At 38.1% G+C, this 13,824-nt stretch overlaps 1 pseudogene; it reads left to right on the forward strand.

Moving 5' to 3' along the window:
• LOC103352044 (RNA-binding protein PNO1-like) overlaps positions 1–13,436 on the forward strand; it is a 76,568-nt pseudogene extending 63,132 nt beyond the window's left edge.
• The last annotated feature ends 388 nt before the right edge of the window (positions 13,437–13,824 follow it).

A 13,824-nucleotide genomic window follows, 5' to 3' on the forward strand; every position in this document is an offset into this window, starting at 1 on the left:
AAAGATTTATGGGTGCTTGTTCACCATTAACAGAGGTGCTACTTTTTTTCAAATGCCGGGTGAAAATTCAATGCAGCCTGCTATGCCTCTCCTCCCAATCTGCTCCTGTAGCCAGGAAACAAGTGAATATCTGTGGTTTGTGTTCCTTCTGCATGCAGATATTATTACAGCTTGAAACAGCAACATGGCAAAGAAGCAGGGCGGCCACAAGAAGACCCATATGAAAACCTGCTGACATCCATTAATGAGCTGAACAAAAATATATGAATTATATCAAGCTTCTTTTGGATTTCTGTCCAGTAGTCCCAACTGCTTCTTGGGTCCAGCAGAAATATCCCCAATCTCTCAGCCAGAGACAGCATCAGACATAACACAGAAAAGCTCCCTGCTCTTTTCCAAGTTAAATGTCTCTAATCTGTTCAGGGAGAAACCTAAGGGAAAATTAAAATGTAGAGTCTAGATCTTACCAGAGACCTCTGACCATCTACCAATCCTGCTGCTGTAATGGATCCTTCATCCTCCTGCACTGGTAGTTTAGTTTTCATGTGCAAATATGGCCACATTTCTTTCTGTAAAACTTTACTCTGCAAATGAAGTAGAAATGCCTTACTACAAACTACCCTGATCCCTGTTTACCTCCTTAACCGCATTCTTGAACTTGACCTTATTACGCATACTGTGCAGAACCTTACTTCACATGTAATACATTTTTTGGAACTTCTCTCATATTGTTCTCTGTTACTGCCATGTCTTCGCACATTTTTTCCTGTCTGGAACATAGTCCTCACATTCCCCATTTCATCCATAGCCTGAGAAACATACACAGTGTCTACTTTGCCAGTCTATCTCCTATGTATCCTGTGGGGTTCAGGTTACTTACAAGTAATAGGTAAGTGCTTTTTTATGAGCAACATGTAATACACATGCACTGTGACTTCTTGCTTTATCTTCCATCTCTCTTACTTAGCATAAACTCAATAAAGGCAGTAACTGTATCTTTCTTGCTGATCATTTGATGAATTAAAGCTTAACAGTTTTTGGCACAGAGTAGATACTCAATAAATATCTAGAGAAGGAAGGAAGGGATAAAGAAAATATGACAGAAGGAAAGAAATTATTCAAAATTTCATACTTCCTGGCAGGCTAATAGGAAAATGAAATCTGTGGATTTTAAACCTCATCATATGAGTGTAAATGGGTCGTCAGTGATAGTGTCTAGGTCCAGGGCTAAAGTTACTGACTTTGTATGAAAATACTGTTTTTTTTCATTATTCCAAAATTCTGGAGTAGAGCCACCGGTCCTGTTCTATATCTTGAATATTGGATTTCATTCTCTTTATCCCTCTCCGGCATCTGCAATATTGGTTCTTTTAAATTTCTTCAAGCTGATTTTCCCAAAAAGAAAAAGAATATGACTACTGTATTTCTAATAGTTTACAATTAACAATTTCAATTTTCATTATGCTAATGGAGTTAGATGGCGAGGGAAAGGCTTGTTTCATTATATTCATAATCCATTTAACTCATTATCATTTTGAATAATAGAGTCACATAGAGGCTATAAGTTATGATTGTGAGCTTGGTTCACATGTGAGCTCCAACCCCAAGAGGGGACCATGACTTGATCTGGTTGAACCCCTTTTGCTAATCTCTGAATAGAGATTTTGCTTAACCCAAAATATACAAAATAAATAAGAACAGTAAAGGCACAACACTTAGGTCATAATGCAGAGGCATAAAAGGAAGATATGATGAAATTCATATTAAGTTTTCCTTCTGTGTTTGTCAATATCCAGAAACTATTATACTGTTCAATCAGTTTTCTTAAAAGTATCAGTATTTGGTAATATGGCAGTAATTAATGTGAAGTAGGCTCCATTTTTTAATGATTTTCTAAATTTTCCATTATTTATATCTATTAGGATGCAGTTTAAAGCTAAGAAACTATAAATTTTTAATCATATTCTTTAAGAATATGTGTAGTAATTCTTTAAGAATTAAGTGTAGCTTTGAGTTTGTACCTCTTATTATAACATTTTTTCATTGAGAATGGTATTTGTGTTTCTCAGCCAACAAATTTTGGACCACATACAAGCTATTGGCAACTTAGAGTTGAAAATATTATTAAAACGTCAGCCCTACTATTTGGAGAAAGATAATTTTTTTCTAATTAAATAAATGAGACAAGTAGAGTCCTAATAAATTTAAGTGAATTTTTGAAGGCTGTGAGAAAAAAATAAGTGTTCCCTGAAAACCTATGTTTTTGTCTTTTTTCCAGTCACTTCTATATGGCCATGAGAACTAAGATTTATTTAGCACTTGCTGTGTGGCAGGCACAATTTAATAAGATTTGCATTTAGGAAACCATGTAAAACCCAAAGCAGGCTGAGGTAGTTGCTGGCATACAATATCCCATAAACGGAACATGAAATACAAAGGCATTAAGCAACTTACCCGATGTAGTGTGGATTAGAATCGATGTTGGCCGGCGCCGCGGCTCAATAGGCTAATCTAATCCTCCACCTAGTGGCACCGGCACACACCGGGATCTAGTCCCGGTCGGGGCGCTGGATTCTGTCCTGGTTTCCCCTCTTCCAGGCCAGCTCTCTGCTGTGGCCAGGGAGTGCAGTGGAGGATGGCCCAAGTCCTTGGACCCTGCACCCCATGGGAGACCAGGAGAAGCACCTGGCTCCTGCCTTCAGATCAGCGCAGTGCGCTGGCCACAGCCTGCCAGCCATGGCGGCCATTGGAGGGTGAACCAATGGCAAAAGGAAGACCTTTCTCTCTGTCTCTCTCTCTCACTGTCCACACTGCCTGTCCAAAAAGAAAAAAAAAAATGATGTCTATATCTGATCCATGAGACACTAGAGCATACATTTTAAAACAAAACTCAATACTTCTTCATGGAAGTTCTATTTCAAAACAGATTGAAGTTAGCAAAGATGAGAATACTTAGTAATTTTGTGCAAATTTCAACTGCAAAATGTACAGTCAAAATATTAGCAGGGCCCAAGATGTTCAAATTCAGTGCTCTTTCTAAAACATGACGCTTTATTCATCTATTTTAATGATGTTGTTCTCTTTTTTTTTTTTTATTTGACAGGTAGAGTTATAGACAGTGAGAGAGAGAGAAAGAGAGAGACAGAGAGAAAGGTCTTCCTTTCATTGATTCACTCCCCAAATGGCTGCCATGGCTGGTGCTGCGCCAATCCGAAGCCAGGAGCCAGGTGTTTTCTCCTGGTCTCCCATGTGGGTGCAGAGTCCCAAGCACTTGGGCCATCCTCCACTGCTCTCCCAGGCCACAGCAGAGAGCTAGACTGGAAGAGGAGCAACCAGGACTAGAACCCGGCGCCCATAAGGGATGCCAGCCCTGCAGGCAGAGGATTAACCAAGTAGAGCCATGGCATCGGCCTCCAATGTTGGTCTCTTTCAATCATGTTGCAAACAAGGTAAGAAGATAACAATAGATCTAGACCTTTAAATTCTCAAGGATTTGTCTCTTTGCTCAGTCAGTCAACAGATAGAGAACCTCACTGAACATCAGGGACCATCCTAGAGACCAAGTTAAAGCTAAATCAAATAAACAACATTTTACCTCCTATAACTTCTTGCTTTGTATCCTAGAGGGACTCATTCAATTCTATCCATACTCAGCTATAACATTGAGTTAGCAATTCTCCAGCTATTAACACTGGGAGAGCAATGGTTGTCTAGTGACTAATCAAAAGATTGTTAGCAAATAACATCTGATGCAGGTCTGACATATGATTGTCATTGATAAGCAAAAACTAGTAAATAAAATGAGTACCGTAGGTAATTAGTTTTATTGGTGTACTGAGGACGACTGTGTCATATCTGGCTTGGAAAGTCAAGGAGGCATTTACTCAGTGTCCTGTGTTCACTGGGAGAAGGCTTCCAATATCTACGGGAGAAAAGAAGGATGTTCCAAGAAGGAAAAGGTGTGAAATCAGAGCAGTTACTGACTCTATGTTAATGGGACACTTTTTCCCTATTAATATAAAGGAAACATAATAAATAATTGCTGAAAAAAACTGATATTGTCAGATCATTGGGACGGGATGGCAATATCTTAATTGTCAGACTTAGGAGTTCATATGTTTTTAAAAATGTTATTAATACAAAGTAACAGATTTTATGTATAACATAGATATAATTCCAAGAAGATAGCCATAAATACCTTTCTTTGATTTTCTCTCCCTCAATCCCTCTCCTTCCTTTCTTTTCTTTCCTTTAATTTTTGCAATAACATTATTTCAATTTGCTTTGTAATCACAAGCTTAATGCACCGCTAACCATAATGTGCAACAAGTAAAAAGTAGATAGGCTACTGTTCCATAGGAATATAGATGAGGGCTTTAAACAATAATCAAATCATAAGACATCACTTTCATTCTTATGCTTCTTTGTATTCTATATTACCTACCATAATTTCGAGAAAACATGACATTTGTTTTTTAGTGTATCTAACAATGATGCAAATTACAATTTGTATGGTGGGGGCTATTTGGGAGCAGCTGACATAGGAATGTACAGATTAAGACATGTTTCTCCTAAATATGCTTGTCTTCATCCAAACGTGTGTGCATTTTTCAGGTTCTAATGTCACCATTTGTAGAGTTACTGTGGCCACCCTGGTTTTGTCGTCAGATGACTTAGTTCCAGTTGAGCTCCTCTGCTTACTCCGTTAAACAAATGAAAAGCCAAATTGTCACTTTTAAATAGAGTCCACACATAATCACATTTTGAAATGGTCCTTCTCTGGCAGAGGAGAAGCTGTGTGCATTATAATATTGAATTTTAAATAATATATTACACAAAATAGTTTCCAATTTGATTTGGGGGATATATTTTCATGAATTATTGAATATCTGATTATTGTAGAAAGCTTTAGCCATTATGCACTGAAACTGTCATTCTCTCAGCTCTGTGATATATGAGCTTTCTTATCAATATTTAAAGTCACAGTTAGCTCACCATGAGGTGTCTAAAAGCTGAGACAAGGATTAATCAGCAGTGACGAAGGCAAAATGCCTTCCATGCCCAGTGATGCTCTGGGCGAGTTTCCTAGCCTGCTTTCTGTGGATGTATCTCAAGTTCCAGCTCATCTTAGAGAAACTCACTTGGCAAAAAGAAGTTCTTAGTGAAAAATGAGAAGCTGATCCAATATAAAGAAGAAATTTATATGTACTTAATGTTTATATTGTCTTTCAAAAACTTAACATTTTTGCATTATATGATGTTTAATTGCAGCTCAATTGACAAAAAAAAATGCACTCAAGTTTGGCTTATTTGATTCTCCAACTCTAATGTTAGATCCCAGAAGGGAGGAACATTTCTTGTCTTGTTCATGATTATATCACAAAAATTATCTCTTTGGTATAGAGTACCAAAGACAGTTATTTTATGTATTGTTCTGTTCAATTAATGAAATATGTTTTATTGCCTTTGAAAGGAGAAATGAGTAAACAATGAATGAATGAATGAAAACTTAGTGTATGGTGTTCATTATACACTTTTGTGTAGAGTAGAATATGGTTTCTTTATTTTACTCAGAATATATATTTGTATGTTTGTGCCAGAAAACTATATACTGCGTACGTGTTTGTCACTTTACTTAATATTGTTAGCATCCTTTAGCACGCTAAACACATTTTTCCCTTTGTAGCTTTCATGTTTTTAGCAAATTGACATAGAGGTTAGTTATTTATACATACGATGAAGTATGCAAGCAAAGAAAAGACTAAATGTTTTAGAAAAACTTAATGAAAAAAATTGTGTGGCCGGCGCCGCGGCTCACTTGGCTAATCCTCCTCCTGCGGCGCCAGGAACCCGGGTTCTAGTCCCGGTTGGGGCGCCAGATTCTGTCCTGGTTGCTCCTCTTCCAGTCCAGCTCTCTGCTACAGCCCAAGAAGGCAGTGGAGGATGGCTCAAGTGCTTGAGTCCTGCACCCTCGTGGGAGACCAGGAGGAAGCACCTGGCTCCTGGTTCAGATCCGCGCAGCGCCAGCCATAGCAGCCATGTGGGGGGGTGAACCAATGGAAAAGGAAGACCTTTCTCTCTCTCTCTCTCTCTGTCTCTCTCTCTCTCACTTTCTAACACTGCCTGTCAAAAAAAAAAAAAAAAAAAAGTGTGGTCCATGGTAGAAAAGATCAGCCTAGGAAAGTAATATGAAGCTGATCTGGTGATGAATAAGAATAAGCTAGGTAATGCACATGGGACTAAAGAAGAAAAAGAATAGTGTTCCAGGTACAGGGAACAGCACTTTGTGAGGGCCCCCACCATGCAACGTAAATGATAATAAACAATAATGCATTGCGCACCACTTAAAAACTTAAGAGTGGATCACATGTTGTGTTCTATTAATTAATTGAAATTTCAAAAAAAAAATTAAAAAGTAAATGAAAGTAGGTGAGTTGTGGCATATTTGAAGAATCCCAAATCCCTGTCTCCTATATTGATAAACTATTGTCTGACTTTTCAACACAATTGCATATGTCTATTGAAAAAGCAAGTGATGAAAGAAAGAAAAGTTTCAACATTCAGAATCTTAAGACCCAAACACATTTGACTCTCTCTCTGTATCTCAAGGTCTCTCTCTGCTTTGCTCACACATGCCAATATGGACCTTCCACATACAATTTTGCAAGATAATTCAGAGATTGGGAGACTCTTCATTTTAAATCTCATGTTGATTTCATTCTTCATGCGTGCAGCTCTGTGTCCCAAAACATATATTTACCATAGATAACTATCATGATGCTTTATTTGACAAAAAGCACTCTATTTCAAACCATGTATGATTTTGGCAACTCAATTGTAAAACATTTTTTATTTTCTTTTTTAGCAGATCTACTTATTTATTTGAAAGACAGTCAGCTTGGAGATTCCTCAGAAACCTGAATATAACCCTACCATACAACCCAGCCATCCCACTCCTTGGAATTTACCCAAAGGAAATTAAATTGGCAAACAAAAAAGCTGTCTGCACCTTAATGTTTATTGCAGCTCAATTCACAATAGCTAAGACCTGGAACCAACCCAAATGCCCATCAACAGTAGAATGGATAAAGAAATTATGGGACATGTACTCTATAGAATACTATACAGCAGTCAAAAACAACGAAATCCGGTCATTTGCAACAAGATGGAGGAATCTGGAACACATCATGCTGAGTGAAATAAGCCAGTCCCAAAGGGACAAATATCATATGTTCTCCCAGATCGGTGACAACTAACCAAGCACCAAAAAGGAAACCTAGAAGTGAAACAGACACTATGAGAAACAGTGACTCGATCAGCCCTTGTCCTGACTGTTGATGAACAACTTTATCCCTTTTAGTATTTTTTGTCATACTTAATACTATTGGTTGAACTCTGTAATTAACACACAATTATTCTTAGGTGTTTAAATTTAACTGAAATGTGATCCCTATTAAACATAAGAGTGGGAATAAGAGAGGGAAGAGATGTACAATTTGGGACATGCTCAAGCTGACTTGCCCCAAATGGTAGAGTTAGAAACATACCAGGGAACTCCAATTCAATCCCATCAAGGTGGCATGTACCAATGCCATCTCACTAGTCAAAGTGATCAATTTCAGTTCACAATTGATTATAATGATAGGATTAAGAGTCAAAGGGATCACATAAACAAGACTAGTGTCTGCTAATACTAACTGACAGAATTAAAAAGGAGAGAATGATCCAACATGGGAAGTGGGATACACAGCAGACTCATAGAATGGCAGATGTCCTAAACAGCACTCTGGCCTCAGAATCAGCCCTTAAGGCATTCAGATCTGGCTATAAAGCCCATGATTGTATTTTAGGAATGGAAAGCCAAGACACTCTGAAAGGAGAAGAAGGAGAAGAAGAAGAAGAAGGAGGAGGAGGAGGAGGAGGAGGAGGAGGAGGAGGAGGAGGAGGAGGAGGAAGAGGAGGAAAAGAAGAAGGAGGAGGAGGAGCAGGAGGAGAAGGAGATGAAGACCTAAATGAAAGATCTCTGCAAGTGAGATCCCAGTGGAAAGAACAGGTCATCAAAGAAGGAGGTACCTTTCTCTGAAGGGAGGAGAGAACTTCCACTTTGACTGTGACCCTGTAACATAAGATCAGAGTCTGTGAACTCAAAAGGCTTCCACAGCCTTGGCAACTCATGAGAAGAGCCTCAGGTGATTACTGAGGCCAAAAACAAGAATGTCATTTTGTTAAGTCAACAACAGGAGTCACTGTGCACTTACTCCTCATGTAGGATCTCTGTCCTTAATGTGTTGTGCATTGTGATTTAATGCTATACCTATTACTCAAACAGTACTTTACACTTTGTGTTTCTGTGTGGATGCAAACTGTTGAAGTCTTTACTTAATATATACTAAATTGATCTTCTTTATATAAAAATAATCGAAAATAAATCTTGATGTGAATCGAATGGGAGAGGGAGCAGAAGATTGGGAGGGTTGCGGGTGGGAGGGAAGTTATGTGGGGGAAAAAGCCACTGTAATCCATAAGCTGTACTTTGTAAATTTATATTTATTAAATAAAAGTTAAAAAAAAGAAAGACAGTTACATAGAGAGAGATGAAGAGACAGAGAGAGGAGAGAGAGAGAGAGAGAGAGAGAGAGAGAGAGAGAGAGAGAGAGAGAGATTCCATTTGCTATTTCATTCACCAAATAGTTGTTATCAGTAAGAGTTGGGGCAGCTTAAAAGCATGAGCCATAAACTATCCAGATCTCCAACATCTTGTGGGGGCCAAGACAAGACACTTGGGCCATTATCTGCTGTTTTCCCAAGCACATTAGCAGGTCAGTGGATCAAAATTGAAGCATTCGTTTCTCAAATCAATGTTCATGGGATGCTAGAATTGCATCTAGAGACTTAACCTGCTGCACACTACATTGGACCCCATATTTTCAATTTCTAGACAAAGAGTTTATCATTTAAATAGAAGAAATATGATATATTTTCTTGTACATGTATAGAAACACACACACATTCTTGATCTGTTCTCAAAACTCTGGAATTTCCTACCCCTCTGACACATGGCTGCCTTCCTGTATCTAACTTGTTTACCTTCCAGTCTTGACATCAGTGAAGCTCATATTCAAAACTATTTGTCAAGGAACTTAGTTTCTGTCTTCAAACAAACATGTAACAGTCCAGCTCTCTGCTGTGGCCCAGGGAAGGCAGTGGAGGATGGCCCAAGTGCCTGGGCCCTGCACCTCTGTGGGAGACCAGGAGGAAGCACCTGCTTCCTGGCTTTGGATCAGCGCAGCTTGCTGGCCGTGGTGGCCATTTTGGGGGGTGAACCAATGGAAGGAAGACCTTTTTCTCTCTCTCTCTCACTGTCTAACTCTGCCTGTAAAAAAAAAAGAGAGAAAAAAAAAGAAAAAAAAGCTGCAGTCTTCCAACTCACTCTCCCCAAGATTCAAACCAATTTGCTACCACTTTCCACTCCAATGTTTTCATCACTTCTAAATAATGTGTAGTATTTAATGATTCTTTCTGTTATCTCCCACCTATAAAAGTTGTCAATTTAGCCTTTTTGTACAAGTTACCATACTCATATGAATGGATTTCAAAAAGTTTTGCAGCAAAATACATTTCACTTTTAATTGTGTTTTGGTGAATTTTCTGAAGTACCCTGATATAGTTCACAAGCACATACTCCACTGTCATAATAAATTAACCTTGTATATCTGATTGCAATCTATATCCAGTTATTATGTTAATATAATTATGTATATGTTTTGCACTTAACGTACTGAAGTACTCTTCCATTTGTCCAATTATTTTTGTTTAAACTGCTTAATAATTATATCCTTCTGTTACTTAGTTTTCTGTGTACTTGTAATTATCCTTTCCATTTACAAACAGAGCTGTCAATCTGGTTACACACAAGTCCCACGTTTTTCTTAGAGCCTCCTTTTTTTGGACTCCTTTGTACTTTTGCCCCAGTGTGATTAAAACAGCCCATATCTATGAATTCTGGCCTATCCTTCATCTTAATTTAGGGAATTCCTGCTATGGTTCTCCAGGGTTACATGTCATTCTTTTTGTTTAGTTCAGTTCTTGACACATATTTTCTAGTAACTTACAAAAAATATTTTGAAGTTTACCCTACAATAAAATTTACTTATAATAAATGTATTATATTTATTATATAAAATTTAATTAATAGTTTGACTTGATTTGTCAAGTTCAAATCCCATTCCTTCAGTTATTTGCAAGAATTCACCTATTATCTTCTAAGAAGCCTGCTATCATTCCAAGCCCTGGTTCTTTCATTAGTTTTTCCTCTGCTTAGGAAGTTATGAGAAGTTATCTAAGGCATAGTAGAGGAGGAAACACTTCTAAACACTTGTAGCAAAACTAGCATTAAGCTAATACCATAGCTACACAAGAAAAATTTGAGAAAAATAATGAAAGACCAATATCTCTGACAGATATCAATGCAAAAATATTCAACAAAATACTAATAACTCTAATGAAACAGCACATTAAAAGGATTTTATACCATAATCAATTAGGATTTATCACCGATATGCAAGAGTGATTCGATATTTGCCCACCATTATATGTGACACATCAAATTCACATACATGTATGGACACACACACACACAATGGAATATTGTTCAGTCTTTAACATGAAGGAAATTCTTCTATTTTTAATGTGGAATAGGCTTGAGGAAGTTATACTAGGAAAACTGACAAATACTATATGATCTCACTTATATTTGGGATTTAAAAGAAAAGCCCAACTCACAATGAAAGAGTGTGAAATGATGGTTACCAGGAACTGATGAGTGGCAGCAAAAGGGACCTATTAGTCAAAGGCACAACTCTTCATTATAAAATAGGTAAGTACTGGCAACCTAACATGGTGACTATAGTTATGATAATGTATTGTAAACCTGAAATTTCCTGAGAGTAGATCTCAAATATTCTCATGACACGTAAGTGATAAAAACATTGAGATAATATATTTGTTAGTCTTCTTGATTGTGATAATCATTTTTATATGTATACATATACCAAAACATTCTGTTGTACCCCTTAAGTATATACATTTTCTTTTTTGCCAACCTACCTCCACAGAGTTAGGAGGAAAAAAATTCTAAAAGCTAGGAATAAAGACAAATGTTCAAAAAGATTTTATCTTTAAATTCAGAATTCTGAAGTTTTATGCTACTATTGGAGGGTACGGAGCTTTAAATTTTGCTTTGCTGGGGGCTGTCATTGTGGCATCATGGGTTAAGCTGCCATCTATGACAAGAGCATCCCATAAGAGAACTGGTTCAAGTTTCGGCTCCACTTCCAATCCAGCTCCCTGCTCTTTCTCTCTCTCTGCCTTTCAAATAAGCAGTAGAAGATGGCCCAAGTATTTGGGTCCTTTAACCCATTGGGAGATCCAGATAGAGTTCAGGCTGCTGGCTTCTTTTGCACTAGGTCCAGGCATTGTGGGCTGCAGGGGCCCAGGTATTTGGACCATCTTTCATTGCCTTCCCAGGCCATTAGTAGGGAGCTGGAAGTGGAACAGTCAGAACATGAACTGGCACCCATATGGAATGCCAAGGCCTCTGGGGGCTGCCTTACCCACTAAGTCACAACACTGACCCCACTGGGGAATACTTTAGATCATATGCATACAATCATTCCATCGTATCAGGCAATTACGTTTTTCATTTCTTTGTGTTTGCTTTGTATTTGGAGTGTACCAGTTTCTCTGGCTCAGCTCTTTAGAGAGGATATAATACACTTTCTTGAACTAGGCAATGCATTGTACTGAAAAACAACAGAACCTGTTATATGTAGCTACTGTGTGCTGGTGCCTATTATCCACCCCCTCTTCACACAAACACTACCTTTCTTAGTCTCTTGTAATTACTGTTTTTTGAAAAGATTTAATTATTTGTTTGAAGGCATTAGCAGGAAGCTGGATCAGAAGGGGGGTAGTCAGAACTGGAAAAGGTGCTCTAGTGTTCAATGCCAACACCACAAGCTGCAACTTAAACCTCTGCATCTCAATTCTGGCCACCTATAATCACCATTCTAAATGCACTTAAAAACACCAATTTTATTATCATTGTTTAACTTCCTGTGTATGAAATATAACGTGTGATATTTATCCTACTGTGTCTGGTTTATTTTGCTTACTACAATTATCTTCATTCCATCCATATTTTGCTGCTGCAAATATCAGGATTTCATTGTTTCTTATGTTTGACTAATATTCCATTGGGTGTGTACATCATGTTTTCTTTATCCTTTCCTCCAGCAGTTGCTGCCTAGATTGTTTCAACGTCTTGGCTATTGTGACTAGTGCTGCAATAAGCCTACAAGTGCATTTATCTAATGCTGATTTCATTTCCTTTGAACATACACCAAGAACAGGAATGGATAGGTCATGTGGTAGATCGATTTCTAGTTTTTTGGGGAACCTCCATATTTTCTCCATAATGGCTATACTAATTAGCGTTGCTACCAACAGTGTATTAAGGTTCTTTTTCTTATACATCTTTGCCTACTTTTTTAATGTTTTGTCTTTTTCACAATAATAATTCTAACTGGAGTGTGATAATCCCTTGTTGTGGTTTTGATTTTAATTTACTCCTGTTGTAGAATTTGGGACTTCAGGTGCACTTTTACTTGAAGTCAAGGACTGTAGCGATCAGGACTTGTAAAGAAACCAAGCATGTCAGTGCTCCGACCAAAGCTTCTGACTCTATGAAAGCCTTCCTCCTTGTCTTCTGGGTGGTTGGATGTGCTGGCCCTCCTCAGATTGCATGACTTCATCCTCGAGTCTTTTGAAATAACTAATGTTAAGCCCCTTAAAGGAGACCACCTGTTCAGTGCAGTAGGAAGAATCACCAGCAACAGAGGTAAAACCAAATTCACCATAGAGAATGGGACATGGGCATGGATAGTTTTGGCTGATGTGAAAGTTCATACCCTTGACTCTTTCCAAAACATCAAGATGGAGAGAACTGCCATCTGCAACCTCACCCTGGGAAATCCTCCCTCAAAGGTTTATGGCAGGGGCTATTGTGGTGTAGCGGGTAAAGCTACCACTTGCAGTGCTGACATCTCATATGGCCACCGGTTCAAATCCTAGATGCCTCAGTTTGGATCCAGCTCTCTGCTCTGGCCAGAGAAGGCAATAGAAGATGGACCAAGTGATTGGGCCTCTGTACTTGCTTGGGAGACCCAGAAGAATCTCCTAGCTCCTGGCTTTGGATCAGCTCAGCTCCTGCTATTGTGGCCATCTGAGGAGTGAGCCAGCGGATGGACTCTCTCTCTCTCTCCCTCCCCCTGATTCTGCCTCTCTATAGCTCTTCTTTTCAAATAAATAAATAAAATCTTTTTAAAAAAGTGGTTTATGGCAACATTCGAGCTGTGGCTAGCAGATCAGCAGATTGATTCTGATGTCAACTCTGAGTCTCTTTATCTTGTCCTTGGACTCCAAAGAAAAAGACCTGACAGTCTACAGGCCATCAAAAGAAACCATGTCATTTTGCACTTCAGTCACTTCTTCATTTTTAGCCAGAAGCATGGACACTAAGGTTTAACAGTTTCACCCTCAGTAGCTTTCAGAGCAATATAAATGTCAATATCTAACACTGATTATATGTATAATCTTTTCTTTTCTCTTTAAAACACATGTAGCAGATTTGCATGGAATGTAAATCTTTTATTTGGTGTAAACTTCTGGCTTAAACAGTTCTGTATGAATGTGTTAGTTTTTATTTATAAATTTATAACTTTTTATGAATTTACAAACATTTTTTCTGTATAAATTGTAATTAAA

This window comes from Oryctolagus cuniculus, chromosome 1 (genome assembly GCF_964237555.1).
Source record: "Oryctolagus cuniculus chromosome 1, mOryCun1.1, whole genome shotgun sequence".
NCBI lineage: Eukaryota > Metazoa > Chordata > Mammalia > Lagomorpha > Leporidae > Oryctolagus > Oryctolagus cuniculus.